A 19,568-nucleotide genomic window follows, 5' to 3' on the forward strand; every position below is an offset into this window, starting at 1 on the left:
GTTACATTGCATCGTCAGTGCTCATCACTGTAGTGCTGCCCCATTGACCCCTTTATCTATTCAGCCTTACTACAGTTCTAGTTATAGCTATACTCTATACTTATTTTATGTTGTTGCTATTTGCTTTGTATTCAAAGCGATCAGAGTCGCACTGCAGTCAGGGGTCCTCAGCTTCATTAATATTCACCTCAGTGCAGTCAATATTAATCAAGCTGTCCTGGATATGGGTTTGGGAGGGGTCCTCTCCGAGCATATGGACTTGTTACTAAAGAAATGACTGTATTTTACAAGTCTGTTTCAGGATTTGGCAGAGTGCTGTTACTTGTGGTCCTTGTATGCTTTTACATTGCAGCCGTGGTAGCTTACACCTGAACCCCCTTTTTATACATAGTTTGGAGATGCTGGTCTAAATTTGGGGCAGTGGCCTCCCCTATTTAGACCATGCACTCCCGCCCATCTGCCTAGTGCTTCTAATCACAGTATCACATAGCTGAATTCTACAGGGTGGGCCATTTATATGGATACACCTTAATAAAATGGGAATGGTCGGTGATATTAACTTTCTGTTTGTGGCACATTAGTATATGTGAGGGGGGAAACTTTTCAAGATGGGTGGTGACCATGGCGGCCATTTTTAAGTCGGCCATTTTGAATCCAACTTTTGTTTTTTCAATAGGAAGAGGTTCATGTGACGCATCAAACTTATTGGGAATTTCACAAGAAAAACAATGGTGTGCTTGGTTTTAACGTAACTTTATTCTTTCATGAGTTATTTACAAGTTTCTGACCACTTATAAAATGTGTTCAATGTGCTGCCCATTGTGTTGGATTGTCAATGCAACCCTCTTCTCCCACTCTTCACACACTGATAGCAACACCGCAGGAGAAATTCTAGCACAGGCTTCCAGTATCCGTAGTTTTAGCTGCTGCACATCTCGTATCTTCACAGCATAGACAATTGCCTTCAGATGACCCCAAAGATAAAAGTCTAAGGGGGTCACTGGATATGTGAAATTGCTACATGATGATGTGTTTCCCTCTTTATGCACTGAAGCTGGCACGTTCCCTGAGTTTTTCCAGCAAGATGGTGCACCCACCACCGCATTATGGGTGTCAGGTCGAGCATTCCTAGATGAACAGTTTCCTGGAAAGTGGATTGGTCGTCATGGGCCAGTTGAATGGCCCCCAAGGTCTCCCGATCTGACCCCCTTAGACTTTTATCTTTGGGGTCATCTGAAGGCAATTGTCTATGCTGTGAAGATACGAGATGTGCAGCACCTGAAACTACGGATACTGGAAGCCTGTGCAAGCATTTCTCCTGCGGTGTTGCTATCAGTGTGTGAAGAGTGGGAGAAGAGGGTTGCATTGACAATCCAACACAATGGGCAGCACATTGAACACATTTTATAAGTGGTCAGAAACTTGTAAATAACTCATGAAAGAATAAAGTTACGTTAAAACCAAGCACACCATTGTTTTTCTTGTGAAATTCCCAATAAGTTTGATGTGTCACATGACCCTCTTCCTATTGAAAAAACAAAAGTTGGATTCAAAATGGCCGACTTCAAAATGGCCGCCATGGTCACCACCCATCTTGAAAAGTTTCCCCCCTCACATATACTAATGTGCCACAAACAGGAAGTTAATATCACCAACCATTCCCATTTTATTAAGGTGTATCCATATAAATGGCCCACCCTGTACATTGCCCTTAAAGAGAGTCAAGTCTTTTAGTGTAGCTACCGCCGCCTTGTTGGTGGTACAGGCCGAACTGGATAGACAAATGTCTTTTTTCGGCCTTATATACTACGTTACTATGTATGTTACATGGACCCAATTTTGATCAAAAATATGCAGAAAGAGATTCTAATTTTCATATAGTAAGTATAGCAGCTTTGCAATTAAGCTTTATTCATGTTTGCAGTGTTTGTATATGTCTTTGCACATGGCAGAGTGTTGCTACTTGTAGCCCATCTTTGCTTTTGCATTGCAGCCCTGGTAACTTGCACCCGAACACACTTTTTTACATCGTATTGGGATTTAAGTCTTAAACCTTCTGTATGGCAGCCAGAAGAGGTACCATTACACTACAGACCTGTCCAGTTGGAAGGACTGAATTTTCTGTGCTCAAAAAGCTATTTTGTTCACCGGTATAATTTTAAAGGAAAGTTAAAGAGAATATGTCACCAGTGACCTCCCTCCCATACTGTTTACATAGACATATTTTGCTGATTCCAGGCTCTATCCCCAAGTTATGATACTTTTTCTTAATAAAATGTGCACCCAAGCTCCACTCATTTCTGTGTCTAGCCCCTCCATGGCTGTTTGATTGAAAACGCAAGCAGTGGCGAAGCAGCCAGAGAGGGGATGGCCACAGAAATGAGCGGCGGTATTTGGTATACCTATAACAAATAACCCATATAATATAGTGAACACATTATTTATGGTGATCAGTAAACAGCATAATTAATGGCGCAATTTTTCCCCTCTTCATTCAAGCCGAAAAATGTATAGAAATTAAAATCTTATTGATGTGTATGCAAAAAAAAAATATATAATATTTGAGAAGGGCCAGGGGGGAGTGGGGGAGGCCACACAGTTTGCCTGATGGCAGCCTGAAAGTGTCAGCTTATTGAACCATATTTTATTTATTTATTTTATATATTTTCAATGGAATTCATTACCTTTTTAGACCCCATTCCCAAAGTTCATTCCCATAGTACACTGCTCACATGGTGACTACCCCCTGTATATTTCTTGACTAATGATAGCCATAAATCATAATGTACCCCTAGTGTCTAGCTGGAAACCTCTGATATTTTCATGGAAAAGATGCTCTGGTCTCCAGATGATATCTGTTTATAGAGCTCTGACACCAGAGGAAATACAGTAAAGCAGAAAAAACGTCCATACCAAAATTGTAGTAAATGCATCTTTACAAACTGAAGAAATATCTGGTAATGCTGGGAGATCTGCCAAACCTTTATATTTTACAAAAACTGCAGAATAAAATAAGACTTCTATATGTTGGGTTAAATAAAAAGTAAGTGAATAAATTGAATATTTGCCAATGATGGTCTCTCTAAAGGCAGAGTCTATAGAATGGAAGATTACATAAGGATCGCTCTCTAAAAAAGGAATAAAGTGAAGGCTACAATGATGAATGTTCACTTCAGATTTTCGGCGTAGACCAGTAGTGCTGCATGGCAGAGACTGTTACACTGCTAAAAACGGAGTGTCAAATCAGAGGGCATGCAATTTATCATCATGCTGCCTTTTACAACTCCAAAGTGCTTCCTGAACTTACCATGACCCAAATATGTATCCAGAGTAGGGTGATGCGACATGTGACGACCACTGATGTTCAGGAAGGAAATTGTCTATTGGCGTACTACATATTAATGGTAACATAGACACATTTTCAAGATCTGACATAATGAACATCAAGATAAGTAATGTATATATAATGTAAGAATTACTGTACGTAATGCTGCATTTTTCCCAACGTTATAAGGCACACGGACCTGTGACTAGACCTGCCATAGTTCACACATGACAGTTTTAGGAAGTGTTCATGTTGTGCACCATGTTCTACATCTGACAGAAAATGAACAATTGTGAACGACCGATGCTATTAATTCCTAATGAGATGCTATAACCCTGTGAATATTTTGTTGAGCCAACTTGGCTGCCACCAGTGTAAGTCAGCAACTGATATCTGGCAAACATGAGATAAGACTTCTCCTGCAGTTACTAGGTCCAACTTTCATGTAAAAATTAATTTTAAATATAAAATGTTAGGAGAAAAGAAAAAATAAAGCGCCACTGTCTGGATCCAATTACTAAGCAGAGATATTAGAGGCTAATAAAAGGGTGATATTGTGGTGCTCAACTCAAAGCAAAGTCAAATATAAATGTACATCTAAAGAGGAAAAAATAGTGGTATTCATCAGTCCTTAAAATATAACCTTCGTCGCTCCAGAATAAAAATCTGCGGGAGAAGAACAGCCGAAAGTGGGCAAAAGCCATTTTGTGTGGAACACACTTCCTCTTTGGATGGACATAATTAATTTGAAATATGAAGAACACAGACACTTTCATCTTAAGTAAGCAATTTGTAGGCACAATAAGCCTCCAGAATCCCAACAAAAGTAGACAAAAATTTTAAGACACCTTTGCACAGATTTTTTTTTATGTTTAATTGCTTCCTAAATGCAAAATGAAGCAACTTACTAAACAGCCTTAATTAAAGCCTTAATGTCCTACTATTTTTCTTTTGCAGATTATGTGTCCTATAACCAAATGGTGACATAAACCTCCCCTGCTTCTGACAGCTCTCTCTGCCCTTCCCCTCCCTTTTCTCAGCATTAGGCCACATGCACATGGCCGTTGTTTGGGTCCGCATCCGAGCCTCAGTTTTTGCGGCTCGGATGCGGACCCATTCACTTCAATGGGGCCGCAAAAGATGCGGACAGCACTCTGTGTGCTGTCCGCATCCGTTGCTCCGTTCTGTGGCCCCACAAAAAAAATAGAACATGTCCTATAATTGTCCGTTTTGCGGACAAGAATAGGCATTTCTACAATGGGCCGCCCGTTCCGTTCCGCAAATTGCGGAAGGCACACGGGTGGCTTCCGTTTTTTGCGGATCTGCGGTTTGCGGACCGCAAAATACGGCACGGTCGTGTGCATGAGGCCTTAGAAGTAGCAGCAGAAGATTGCATGCAACAGATCAAAGGGTGTAGAGATGGGGAGACCATCCCAGCTAACACAGATAAGAAATGCCCACAGAAGGCAGTTGACAGGGGGGATAACCAGATGTGCTGCGTAGAAGTCCAGTTAGAAAATCAGAGTACCCACAGCACACTGTACAGAGGAAGCTGAACCAGACACTTCTCAGCATCAATAATTTGTCAGTACAAGTAAGGCAACATCTCTCATGCGCTGTTGAATTGAAATCAGACCAGGAATGAAGAAATTAAACTGTGCTGGTATATGAGAGCTAGTGAAGACAGCAGCATCCTGACCACACAGACCTCACATCCAGCATGTATTACTGGGAAGGAATATTGCCAAATAAAAACAAGTCTAAAACCAGGAGTGGGGTTGCAAACTGAATATCAGGGGGTCTGAATATGAATGAAGGAATGAAGATTGCAGCTTGAAACTTTCATTTTTACTCAAGGTAACCACTATCATACCACTATCATGTCATTAGCCTTTAAACCCAAAACATTTGAGAGTTTTCAAGGTCAGCTCACATTTACTGGGCTATGACAGTAGAGAAAGGGAGAAGAGAGGAATCTTAAACCCCTTTGGATTATGGTCAACAGCTCATTTTATTTGTGTTTGCCACATTAAAGCCACATATCTTAACGGTCCTTTAAAGGCACAATAAAAAGAAGAAAACAACAATAGCATTTCAAGGTTCTGGCTATATCCATTATAAAACAAACGAGTGATTAACCCCTTCGGAGGAGAACTCTTAGCATCTCGTATGAGCTGCAGCAGGACACTGAACTGAATCAACAGCAGTCATGTACTATATTGTAAGTTAAAGTATAACATAGTACTTTCAAATCCAGTATATTAACGGTTTGATATTCATGGAATGAAGATGAGTGCTGGAAATATTGCCTGGAGTAGTGTTACACTGAAAATTCATGCACAGCATTACAACTACCTACTGTATGAAATGCAAAGTAGAAAGGTACTAGCCCACTCTGCAGAGAATGCCTGAATACTACAGCTAGCAGACTAGCAAACACGTTTTAGACTTTTTATATATCACAGGATGCATATGATCACATAAACATTTTATTTTCCAACAGAAATCATTTTCTTCTCTTCTGCTAAAGTGGCTGAGCGCTTTAACGATTTGTCCATATTCTCATAGTAATTAACATAATCGATTCATGTCACACAGGCCGTGATAAAAGCTATTACATGTAACTGTGTATTAACCGAGCAGACCTGCCGGTATACTGTATGTCCAGCACAATTACCAATACTCTGAAATATTATGAGCTTCACGGATTCTAACTTCTGGCTTTGAAATGTCGCAAAATAGGACTTTGTGATCTTTTGGTGCAACATTTTTCATATTTACGTCACTCAATCAGGTTTTCAAAAGTGAGTTAGAGAGTAGATTGTAGCTAACTGTGTTAAAGGGCTTCTGTCACCCCATTAAACCGTTTTTTTTTTTTTTCTTTACTAATAATCCCTACACTGCGATTTATCCATACATAATCTAATTAATGATTTTGGTTCAGTAGAATTTCTTAAAAATCGATTTTTATAATATGTAAATTACCTTGCTACCAGCAAGTAGGGCGGCTACTTGCTGGTAGCAGCCGCATCCTCCGATGGTAATGACGCCCCCTCTGCTTGTTGATTGACAGGGCCAGCGGACGGGATCTTTCTCCGCTGGCCCTGCCTGTTTTGATTCAATATCTTGCGCCTGCGCCGCGGCCGTACCTATATTCAATCTGCGCAGGCGCACTGAGAGGCGGCCACTCACTCGGCCACTCACTCGGCCGCTCCATCCTCAATGCGCCTGCGCCGATGACGTCACATCTACACCCGGCGCAGGCGCATTGAGGAGCGAGCGGCCGAGTGAGTGGCCGCCTCTCAGTGCGCCTGCGCAGATTGAATATAGGTACGGCCGCGGCGCAGGCGCAAGATATTGAATCAAAACAGGCAGGGCCAGCGGAGAAAGATCCCGTCCGCTGGCCCTGTCAATCAACAAGCAGAGGGGGCGTCATTACCATCGGAGGATGCGGCTGCTACCAGCAAGTAGCCGCCCTACTTGCTGGTAGCAAGGTAATTTACATATTATAAAAATCGATTTTTAAGAAATTCTACTGAACCAAAATCATTAATTAGATTATGTATGAGGAGATCGCAGTGTAAGGATTATTAGTAAAGAAAAAAAAAAAAAACGGTTTAATGGGGTGACAGAAACCCTTTAATGCAGTTAACCTTAGCTTTATCATTGTGACATTTTTTAAAAATAGAAAAAAAAAGTTGAAAACTCTCTCCAGTAGGGAGTGGTGTAAAGAAAAACTGGAGTTAGAAATGTACCAAATTTTAACAAGCAACGTGCAACATTGATAATTATAATGCAAATTAAGGCTTATTTCACATTTGCAGTAAGTATGTCTGGCAGGCTTTTCCGGCCGGATCCATGATCACCTGGCACTACCAAGTTACAGTCTGGCCCTATTCACTATAATGGGGACTGGAGGAGATGAGCCCGCTACCTGGCAAATATGCAGAGAAGTGGCCAGACGAAAATTGCTGCATGAAGCAGTATTTGTCTGGCCACTCTTTGGCATATTTGCCGGGTTGTGGCCAGATCTCCGCCGGCCCCCATTATAGTGAATAGGGCTGGCCCGGTATCTCTGCAGCGTGCAGTAGCGCGTGGTTTTTATGGATCCGGCAGGCTGTTCCCGGCCACATCTGCATGCGGCAAATGTGCTACAAGCCTTAGTCAATGCAGACTCAAGCAAAACAGAATTCAAATATAACCCTCATGATAAATTTCCCCCAAAGTATTTAGGCTCAGTTCGCATTAGGGGTTATTTACTAGAGATCGGCGCACAATTTTAATAAATTTGTCACATTTTCTGATGTCTGTACACCAGAAACTGAAATCTACTCCTCCTAGGGTTGGAGAAGATTTCAGTTAAAATTTTTTACAAATTTTCTGGTGTAAATGATAGCAAATGTGTCGGGCCACGGTGGTCCCACCCCTTCTACTAACCGCTGCTCCCTTTTTTAAAAAGTGGCAAGAGTTGCGAAAAAAACACAAAAAGTCATCCGTTTTTTGTGCAAAAAGCCCTTTACACCAAATTTTAGCCTTGATAAATAAAGCCTTGGTGAATTGCCCCTATAGAGTTTGGGTATATGCTTGACTATTACAAATCAAAAAAATTGAATTCAAGGGGTAATCCGACCCCTGAAATGCCCCCCAGCAATGCTTGGGAGACTCGTTCCCATCAATGCCTCCCACCGCCATCAATATCAGATCGGCAGGGGTCCGACACCCGGCACCCCTGCTCATCAGCTGGTTTGAAGAGAAAGCCACGCTCCGTGCCAGCGCAGCCTTCCCTTCATTGTTTACCTGCTCGATGTTGACATTGCAGCGGTTAGAAGGTTTAATTACAAGCTGTACCACTTTTATAAAATGGTTCCTTCTTAGAAACTTGAATAGCTCCATTGAAGTGAATTGGACGGCTTCTTGTAATTACACCTGCTCACCGCTGTGATGTCGATGGCAAGCAGGTAAACACTGAGGGGAAGGCTGTGCTCTCACGGAGCTCTTCCCGTGTGTCGGACCCAGCCGATCTGATACTAATGACCTATTCTGAGGATAAGTCATCAATATTAAAATCCCGGAAAACCCCTTTAGGTGGGCTGGTTCATGAAAAACAGTTACCACCTGTCCAAAGGATCGGTAATAAAAGGCATGATTGTTAGGGGTTCCGACTGCTGGAACCCACATTGTTCATGAGAACCGTATCCTAGCATTCAGACACCCAATTTATCCTGTGGTAAATGTTATTCGTGGGCCAACCCTTTTGGAGTAGCCCCATTAAAATTATGCTTTAATTTTAACCCCTTAGTGACCACTATTACGCCTTTTTACAGCTGTCACTAAGGGGCCTTAGGCTGGGCCACCACCTTTTTATGGCATCCCAGTATAAGTGCTGCACAGATCTCCCATGCAGTAGAGAATGAGGGCTTCGCTCTAGCATTAGAGCTGTGCTCCTTCTCTAGCAGCCAGGACTGGCAGAAGTGCCGATCCGGACTGTTTAACCCCTCACATGCTGCAGGCAATTGCGCCCATGCGTCTGTTACAGAGGGAGTGGACACCTTCTATCTACCATCTGCACCCCTCGAATGAGATTTCCGGGTGTCAATGTGTGCATGCAGTCTGGGGCCTAGTGAGGGCCCCAGGCCTGCCTCCAGAGTGTCCCAACAAGCTGCGCCTCTCTGGTGCAGCCTGCTTGTAAATGTCAGTATAGCATGGACATTAAAATACACTGCACTACAGGAATAGTGCAATGTATTTTAGAAGCGATCAAAGGATATTTTTATAGTCCCCTTGTGGGACTATTAAACAGTTAAAAAAAAGTTTAAAAAATTCATTAAATAAAAAATAAAAATTCCAATTTAAAAAATACACCCTTTTCCATTGAAAACATGCTTTTCATTGGAAAAATAATTGCATAAATAAAATCTCCACAAAATTTATGAGGTAAAAACTCAATGCCAGTATTGCTGTTTTTTTTCCCATCCCCCTCCCATAGTTAATAAAAGTCAGGGTGGGTTCACACTAGCGTTAGGGATTCCATTATGGCTTTCCGTTATAACATGGTTATAACAGAAAATAATGGAATCCATAAGACGGAAGGACGGATCCATTCTTCTGCCTATAGACATGTATAATGACTGAATGCAAAACGGAAGCCTTTAAAAGGCATTCCGTTTGCTTTCCGTCCTAAGAGACAGGACATTGTTTTCCGTCTTGCATAACGGGACCCAGACGGATCCGTTTTGATTCCCATAGACTTCTCTTAGGACGGAAAGCAAACGGAATACCTTTTAAAGACTTCCGTTTTGCATTCTGTCTGGGTATTCCGTTATTTTCCGTTATAACCATGTTATAACGAAAAGCCATAAAGGAATCCCTAACGCTAGTGTGAACCCACCCTTAATCTGTAAGTTATGTGTATCCAAAAACATCACCATTAAAAACTAAAACTTGCCCAACATAAAACAAGCCCCCATACAGCTACATTGATGGAAAAATAAAAAAGTTATAGCTCTTGGAAGACGATGATGAAAGAAAAAAAAATTGCTTGGCCATTAAGGCTGGTCACTAAGGGGTTAAAGAATATTTCCTATAGGGCTATAAAATATAGATCCAGAATCTGGAATAAATCTTTATTAGCTTTATCTCCTGTTTTATTCATGAAAACCTCCTACTTCTAGACGCTGCTCCTATATCTTATTAGGTATTGTATGTCTCCATTGGGCACTGTGATTGCACAAGGCTATCCCAATTAGTTATACCAATTCTTCAGCAATGCGAGGAGAACTAGATGAGAACAATAAGACGACTCGTTTAGCTTCCGGATAACAACAATAATCCGCAAAAACATACAAAAAAAACATAAACATCATACAAATATTTGTGGATGATGTTGTTGCCAATGTCAATCACAGGTAAATGAATCTCACTTTTCACTTGCTGAATGATTTGCGAACACTTTAGGCCTTAGTACAATGTCTGATATATCAGTCCTGAGAGAAAACAAGCCTTGATAGGCTCTGTGTATACAGGGAAAAGACAACGGACATGGATGAGACCTGTCAGACTCCGCTGACCTATAATGGAGTCTGTCGAGATCTGTTGAGGTGTTCTGCCGTTTTGACAGGAAATATGGTACTATATGCAACAAGGCCACAGATGTGTGCAGAGCCTGTCCATGGTTCGTTTCCATTGATACAGTATTGATATATGATGCCGTCATTATGTCCTAACACCACTATGTATAAAATGGTGGGATGTAGCGCCCAAATAACAATGCTATATCATTCCCAAATAATGCCAGCGTCCAGACTACATAAAACCACCAAACTTACCAAAATATCAGCCCCATATAGCACCTGCACACATTATACACGTTCTAGTTCTATAAAGCACTCAAATAATATTGCTTTACAGTGTCAAAATCATGGCGCCATACAGTGCTACAAAATACTGCCGTATGGTGGTCACTCATAAAGACCTTAAAGGGGTGTACAGGAGTAGAAAAACATGTCCGCTTCTTTTGGAAACAGCATCACACCAGGTTGTGTCAGGCGTACTGTTCGTAGAAGAAAGCAGCCATGTCTTTAAATTACAGTATTATACAGAATCCCAATCAAACCACCATAAATAATTAATAGCATCACAGGGGTTCTCTGGGAAAGATTTAAAATGGCCGCCAGCAACCTGTCCTAGAATGTGAGCAGGACTGGCTGCCTACACTTGCAGAGCTGCCTAGGGGGGTGACGGGGTGAGGCTCACTACACTCTGGTACTTGCTTATATTACATATTGATAAGTTTTCCTATCAGGCTGCTCAGCCATGATGGCATATCATAGGCAGGTCCACATCATTGCCATCTATGGTAGAGCAATGTAGTGAGGCCCTGCCCCCCTCAACCCCCTAGGCAGCTCTGCAAGTGTAGGCAGCCAGTCCTGCTTACATTTTAGGACAGGTTGCTGGAGGCCATTTTAAATAATTCCCGTAGAACCCCATTAAATCATCCCCATTAAAATCCACCAGGTACCAGGTAATATCACTGTACAACATGATAACATGCCATGTATACACACCACCCCGTATACATACCGTTGATTCATGCAAGGGTACTTTCACACTAGCGTTAAAGTTTTCCGGTATTGAGTTTTGTCATAGGGGCTCAATACCGGCAAAAAACGCATCCGTTTTGTCCTAATGCATTCTGAATGGAGAGCAATCTGTTCAGTATGCATCAGGATGTCTTCAGTTTAGTCACTCTCACTGTATTTGTCCGGAGAAAATACTGCCGCGGTATTTTCTCTTGCTAAAATCCTGGAACACTTGCCGGAATGCCGGATCTGGCCTTAATTTCCTTTGAAATTTATTAATTCCGGATCCAGTACCAAGTGTTCAGGAAATTGCCGCATTGACGGATCCAGTTTTCCGGTCTGCGCATGCGGCGACCTTTAAAAATGTGAAGAGAAATAAATACCGGATCCGTTTTTCCAGATGACACCAGAGAGACGGATCCAGTATTTTAATGCATTTGTCAGACAGATCCGGATCCGGGAACAAATGATATACGGATTTCCGGATCCGGCAGGCAGTTCCGGCAACGGAACTGCCTGCCGGATTCTTCTAACGCTAGTGTGAAAGTACCCTAAATTACACCCTGCAGATGTCATAATACAATACCTAAAAGCAATAAATGCAAATACCCTCCTGAAGTAATCTGATACCAAGAGCCTAGATTATGGTACTGCCCCTTCCAGATACACAGATATACACACTCACAAAGAGAGGCCACAATAACCTGCCTGGGAGTGTTTAATATGCAGGATAGGTCATCAGAATCTGATTGGTGGGGGTCCAACTCCTGACGTTCCCACCGCTATGTGACGAGGCTGCAGCACTTCGTGGAGCCCCAAGGCCTCTTTCGAGGCCAGTGATGTCATGTGTCAAGGGATGAGAGAAAGCGACCGCGAAACACGTGTCAGGATTAGGACTACATTGGTCTGTATACTTTATACAATTGTCTCCTGCATGCATTGATCTATACTTTGGCACTTTGCGCTTTATTTATATGTTTTTTTGGGGGGATTTATGTCATCCCCTTATATCTGCAGGAGCATCATACTTTGATGTATTATGTATAGTGGTCCTGTGGGCATTTTTCCTGGGAATGTAATGCTGCTAATATATACACCGGTATATATTTATGCGATTTTATTTTTGTAAATGATTAGTCTAATAAAATCTGTTATCTTTTGCACTGTATATTTGCTGCTCTGTTTTTCTCTGGGGTTAATTGGCCTAGGAAGAGGCTGCAGCGCTCCTTGGAGTGCTGCAGCCTCGTCACACAGCTGATTGGTGGGGCTGCCGGGAGTCAGACCCCACCAATCAGATACTGACGACCTATCCTGAACACTCAGGAAACCCCTTTACCTCATTTCTAAGCTTTGAGATGGTTCCCATGTGCATTTCCACCTGTGAGGCCTACGGTATTTGGCTTCAGTCAGGTGGCACTTCCATCTTAGTACTGGAGTTGTAAGGACATAAGTATGTACGTACATGAGAAGAGGTTCTGGGCTGCTGGCATCTAACCAGGTGGTGTATTGGGAGGAGCAGGGGAAGAGGAGAAGGAGGGTGAGGTCCAAAAAATGAGCTAATCCTTTGTTAACAACTTTCAATTCTGGAGTACAGCCCTATTTCGCATGAACCAGGTGGCCCAGGATGATCAGCTATGCAGTACAAGGAGTTGGGGGGATACAGAGAGAGAAGAAATGAAAAGGATAGGATACTGTCACACAGCCAGGCCATATCTGTCATTTATAGAGCCCTTCTGTTTAAAATAAACCAAATTAGCGCCATGATGTCCCAGAAGTTCTCCATGGACATTCACAGTAGCTCCACAAAGCCAGCTCAGCACTACCGAAGGTGATAAATCTCAGCACGTTGGGGGAGTTAGTAAAATGAATACAGGTCCACATTAATAAATGCACCAAATGCAAATGGACAAAGAGGAGCTGGTCCAAGGAGTTTATAGGTGTTGTATGGAAATCAGGGGGAGATTAATGAAGCTAGCACACTGCATACTTATGATGTTTACAGGAGCCATAAACATGTCTGAATTTAATGGGCATGGAGTTCGATTCCAGATGGCTCTTCCTGAACCGTACAGTAACTGCAAATAACAGCCTTTTTAGGTACAGGATGATGATATGATGGACAGTAAACCCAAGGAACGGTGCAAAGCAAGTAGATATCCAGAATGGAGCTGGCCCATTCTAGATACACTATAGCTGAGATATTATATAACCTGGTTCTTCTGGCAATGCTTTCTTCTACCTGCAAGTGAAGCGAACCACTAGCTGGATATGTCTGCTCTGGCACTAGGGCATCATCCTTTTAGGAAGAAATTTTTTTTATGGGCAACATCAAATGTCTATTGTCCCTGGTGCCTAGTCCTTCAAGCACCGGTTCTCCATGAAGTCATGGACGGTCATCAATCACAGTCATACCCCTTTAATTGAAGCCACTCCAGAGGCAGATGATCTTGCTGGGCGAAGTAACTGTTGGCTGCTCAGTTCTACTGCAGCGGCCACTACAGGCAAAATGTAGTATTACATGTGACTGTTGAAATGAATGGCCATCTGGACTGAGTGGGGATGCTGCTTGTTGGTGGTAGCCCCCTGCTTTGGCTCATGCAAGATGTCCCCATTTCCAATATTCACATGGAAACAGGTTGTAGTGATGAGACAACCCCTTTAACCATTGCCATGGTAGCACATATGCAATGACCTCGAATGATGCATTTTAAAGCACAGTTATTACTGGAATACTATAATACTTTGGTCGGCACATTAGATGTCACCATAAAAGGCCTCCAATGTAAGACAATTACCCTCTGGTGACCTCATCTTAATTATTCTTTCTTCACTGTAAAATAAGGATGAAGTCAGGTTTCCTTTGTCGGCAGCAATTATGTGGAAGTTTCGCTGGCAGAACAGAAGTAGATCTAGATGCCAGTCCCCACCATCCAGCTTTACTTATGTGGGTGAAAGACCTTGGATGGATAAAAGCTTCCATTAATGAACTGTGCTGGGGACCTGCTGCCCATTACCAGACACTAAGGAGAAAAATGTCCAAAGCATTTGTTCAGAGCAGACTACAGGAGTCAGCCTCGTGTGTGAGGAGAATGGCGACACTGCAGAATCATCATCACCACCATCCAGATAATCCTCAGAACATGGGACTGGAGGAGGCGATCCCATCAAGAGCAGCAGCCAGCAGATTCCTGGATGGAGAGAGGGGCGATGGAGGGGTGAACCAGATGGACAGACAGACAGATATTAGATATGAGAAGAATAGATGGATAGGTAGACGACAGAAGACTAGATAGATAGATAAGTAGAGAGACAGCTAGATATTAGATATGAGAAGAATAGATGGATAAATAGATAGATAGATGGATAGATAGATAGATATAGATGGATAGATATAGATAGATAGATAGATAGATAGATAGATAGATAGATAGATAGATAGATAGATAGATAATAGATATGAGAAGAATAGATAGATAGATAGATAGATAGATAGATAGATAGATAGATATATAACAGATAGACAGCTAGATATTAGATATGGGAAGAATAGATAGATAGATAGATAGATAGATAGATAGATAGATAGATAGATAGATAGATAGATAATAGATAGATAGATAGATAGATAGATAGATAGATAGATAGATAATAGATAGATAGATAATAGATAGATAGATAATAGATAGATAGATAGATAGATAGATAGATAGATAGATAGATAGATAGATAGATAGATATAAGATTGATACTGTAGATACACAGATAGACAGAAGGGAGATCAATGGATAGATAGATAGATAGATAGATAGATAGATAGATAGATATGATAGATAGATATGATAGATAGATAGATAGATAGATAGATAGATAGATAGATAGATAGATAGATAGATAGATAGATAGATAGTAATTGGATGGATATATGATATACATGATATAGGCAGACAGGGAAGTACTAGAAGTCAATAGTTAGATATGTGTTAGATAGATAGATAACAGATAGTAAAATGGATAGATATATGATATACATGATATAGGCAGAGGGATCAAAAGATGATCAGTAGATACCTGAAACAGACAGGTAGATAGATGGGAGAGCAATAATGGATAGATGGATAAGGCATGGGGACGTGGAATGGCAGAGATGGACGGGCACAGAGGCCACTGACAGGTCTGGCAGATGCTGCTGCCCCACCACCCTTCCATCCAGCATTAGGTCTGAGCTCTTCTGGAGCCCATTCTGGAGAAGTGCTGTACAATCTCCGCATCCTCCGCACTTTCCCCGGAGCAGCTGTGACGGAGGAGGCAGCGCAATGTGCCGGAGGCCCCCAGCCCCGCTCCGGCTCCGGTGCTGCTCCACATGCATGTGTGCCACCAGTGTGAGGAGCTGCCCATATGACACCAGTGCCCAGAAGCAGGCTCCGGCTGACCCGCCACGTGATGGAGACCACGACGGAGCTCAGCGCTCACAGCCCCTGCCATGGACACACGACTACCTGACCGCAGCCGTCAGCAGCCCCTGCCATGGACACACGACTACCTGACCGCAGCCGTCAGCAGCCCCTGCCATGGACACACGACTACCTGACCGCAGCCGTCAGCAGCCCCTGCCATGGACACACGACTACCTGACCGCAGCCGTCAGCAGCCCCTGCCATGGACACACGACTACCTGACCGCAGCCGTCAGCAGCCCCGCTCTTACCTGGTCGCTGTTAGCAGTACTTTCTAGAGGGGGAGGCTTTATCCTGCCGCCTGGGATGTCCCATGATCCGGGGGTCTTCCGTGCTCTGCTGTCACATCTCCCCGGATAAGTTTATCCCTCGCGCTGTCAGGACGTGCGGCTGGGAGGAGGAGGACGGCTCCTTATCTAGCGCAGGAGGCTAGTGCATGATGGAGCATTCCATCTGTGGGCTCCAGGCTCAGTGCATCGTCTCCTCCATCTCTCGGCGGTGCAGCCCTCCTCCTCCTCTATCCGCTGCCCCCCGCACTCCTCTCAGTGCCTCCTCCTTAACTCCGCGCTCAGCTCCATCCTTCACTCACTTCCATCTCTGGGGTCTTCGAGTTTCTGTGCCCCCCAGTTCAGCCTCTCCTCCACAGTATACTATAGTGTGGCAGCTCCCAGGTGATGGGGGTCGGGTACAGTCTGACCCTCCACAGGATTGCTGCGTCCACCCCCCAGGGCACGAGGTAGTGTGCCAGCTGTGCCCGCCTCACTGCCTGATGCCAGTCACCGTGCTGTGATGGCTGATGAGGGTAGAGTGAGGCCCTGTGTGTCCAGCACTGGCAGCTGTGCCCTCTCTCTGTGTACCAGGCTCAGTGTATCTTCTCCTCCATCTCTCCTCCTCCCTCAGTCTTTCCCTCTCTATCTGCTCCCCCACACACTCCCTCTCTCAGTGCCTCCTCCTTAACTCTGCCATTCTCTCCATCTTTTGGGGTTTTTCCTCATGTCCCTGCTCTTCAGCTCCGCTTTTTCTGCCCTGTGTCTTTCAGACCTAGGAATATCATCATGTGAGCCAACCATTCCACTCCTGGACCCCCCTGACTCTCACTGATCCCAGCACGGAGATCTGGCTGGTTCATGGCAGAGGGGGTAAAAAGCGGGCACAGCTCTACTGAAGAGGGCACCCGCAACTCTGGGTGCGCATCCGTTCCGCAAAATGCCGACCCATTCATTTCAATGGGGCCGCAAAAGCTGACTGCATCCATTGTTCCGTTTCGCAGCCCCGCAAACAATATAGAGCGTGCATTTTCGATATAGCGCCAGCCATGTGCGGTCCACAAAATGCAGAACTGGAAAACACGGACATGTGAATGCACCGTAAATGTTGCAATGCTGTACCCAGAAGCAAACATTCGTGGCTCATTCATTTTTTATGTATTTTCAAGCCAGCCCATAGCATAAAAACTATCAAAACAGGATTATAATCAAGTGAAGACATTAACCCTTTCTACCCCGGGACAGTTTTCACCTTCCTGCCCAGGCCATTTTTTGCAAATCCGACATGTGTCACTTTATTTGGTAATAACTTTAAGCGCGCTCATGTTCCCTCAGCAGCACAGGGGAGAAGGAACGCCCATTAGCGAAGCTGATGTCTCCTCCCCGTTGCTCCGATAGTAGTACTTAGCAAACGGAGCAGGAGACTGTAACTGGTGCACAGCGGGCGAACGGAGCGGCGCCCAGGAATAATAGTAGGTGCAGGGAGATCCCTGGGCGCCGCTCTACATGTCCTGCTAACTTAACTAAGTCCGAACCCACGAAAGGTAGTCTTTAACTTTTAATACAGGAGACGGGTGGCGGCAGCAGAATCAAATTGCCGACACCCTGCCTCTGACAGGGAGCTGCGATCAGCGGCAGTTAACCCCTCTGGTGCGGCACCTGAGGGGTTAACTGCCGCTGATTTGCTGCCAGTACCCGCCTCCTGTATTAAAGGTTAATTATCATTGGTGGCGCAGCGCCCCCTCCCCCCCTCAACCCCCCCAGTATTAAAATCATTGGTGGTAATGGCCACAGAGTCCCCTCACCTCCTCTCATTTGTGGTGCAGTGGCAGCTTCTGATCGGCGCCCCAGCAGTGTAAGCCTGGGGCTCCGATCGGTTACCATGGCAGCCAGGACGCTACTGAAGCGGCACAGGACAGCAGGGCACAGGACAGCAGGGAGAGTGTTTAGTCCTATTCACCCTGATAGATCTCTATCAGGGTGAATAGGACAAGGGATGAAAAAATCCCAGGTTCTATCCCCTAAGTGGGGAAATAGTTATTAAATATAAAGTAAAAAAATAAAAATATTAAGTATGAATTACATATAAAATATATAAACAATAAATAAATAAACATATCACATATCGCCACGTCTGAAAAGTATAATATATAAAAAATAAAAACTGCGATTTTTTGGTTTATTTTTTTCGCGTGGTATCGAATGGTATCGAGTATCGCAATACTTTTTTATTGTATCAAAATCGAATCAAAAATTTGGTATCGCAACAACTCTAGCCGCAAGTGTTAAAGTACCCTAAAATGCTTTTACTTATCCAGGCCATTCTGAGATTGTTTGTTCGTCACATATAGTACTTCATGACAGTGGTAAAATTGAGTCAAAAAATGTCATTTCTATTCATAAAAAAATACCAAATTTCCATTTTTATAGTAGATAGTAATAACACCAAAAATTGTTATTATTTTACATTTAACATTCCCTATATGTCTACTTCATGTTTGGATCATTTTGGGAATGCCATTTTATTTTTTGGGGACGTTACAAGGCTTAGAAGTTTAGAAGCAAATCTCCAAAATTCAGCAAAATTTCCAAAACCCACTTTTTAAGGACCAGTTCAGGTCTGAAGTCACTTTGTGAGGCTTACATAATAGAAACCACCCATAAAATAGCCCCATTCTAGAAACTCCACCCCTCAAGGTATTCAAAACTGATTTTGCAAACGTTCTTAACCCTTTAGGTGTCCCACAAGAACTAATGGAAAATGGAGATGACATTTCAAAATTTCACTTTTTTGGCAGATTTTCCATTTTAATCCATTTTTTCGTAAACTGCTGAACGGGCACACGACAGGGCGCAGAAGAAAAGGAACGCCATATGGTTTTTGGAAAGCAGATTTTAAGCTGCCATGTCACATTTGAAGACCCCCTGATGCACCCCTAAAGTAGAAACTCCAAAGAAATTACCCCATTTTGAAAACTACGGGATAAGGTGGCAGTTTTGTTGGTACTATTTTAGGGTACATATGATTTTTGGTTGCTCTATATTACACTTTTTGTGTGGCAAGGTAGCAAAAAATAACTGTTTTGGCACTGTTTTTATTTTTTGTTATTTACAGTGTTCATCTCATAGGTTAGATCATGTGTAGAGTTGAGCGAACCCGAACTGTAAAGTTCGGGTTCGTACCGAACTTTAGGTTTTTCGGCACCCTGACCCGAACCCGAACATTTACGTAAAAGTTTGAGTTCGGTGTTTTCTTGGAGCTTTTTGAAAGGCTGCACAGCAGCCAATCAACAAGCGTCATACTACTTGGCCCAAAAGGCCATCACAGCCATGCCTACTATTGGCATGGCTGTGATTGGCCAACTGCAGCATGTGACCCAGCCTCTATTTAAGCTGGAGTCACGTAGCGCCGCCCGTCACTCTGCTCGGGTTAGTGTAAGGAGAGG

At 43.3% G+C, this 19,568-nt stretch overlaps 1 protein-coding gene across 2 annotated transcripts in view; it reads right to left on the reverse strand.

Annotated features, from left to right (window-relative positions):
* ADGRB2 (adhesion G protein-coupled receptor B2) overlaps window positions 1–16,547 on the reverse strand; it is a 491,592-nt gene extending 475,045 nt beyond the window's left edge. For both annotated transcript variants that reach the window (XM_040424547.1, XM_040424546.1), the window contains exon 1: window positions 16,108–16,547. The gene's annotated coding sequence lies outside the window, so the exon portion shown is untranslated. The remainder of the gene's footprint in view (window positions 1–16,107) is intronic.
* Window positions 16,548–19,568: the final 3,021 nt, after the last annotated feature.

The sequence above is a fragment of the Bufo bufo genome, chromosome 3, assembly GCF_905171765.1.
Source record: "Bufo bufo chromosome 3, aBufBuf1.1, whole genome shotgun sequence".
Taxonomy (NCBI): Eukaryota; Metazoa; Chordata; class Amphibia; order Anura; family Bufonidae; genus Bufo; species Bufo bufo.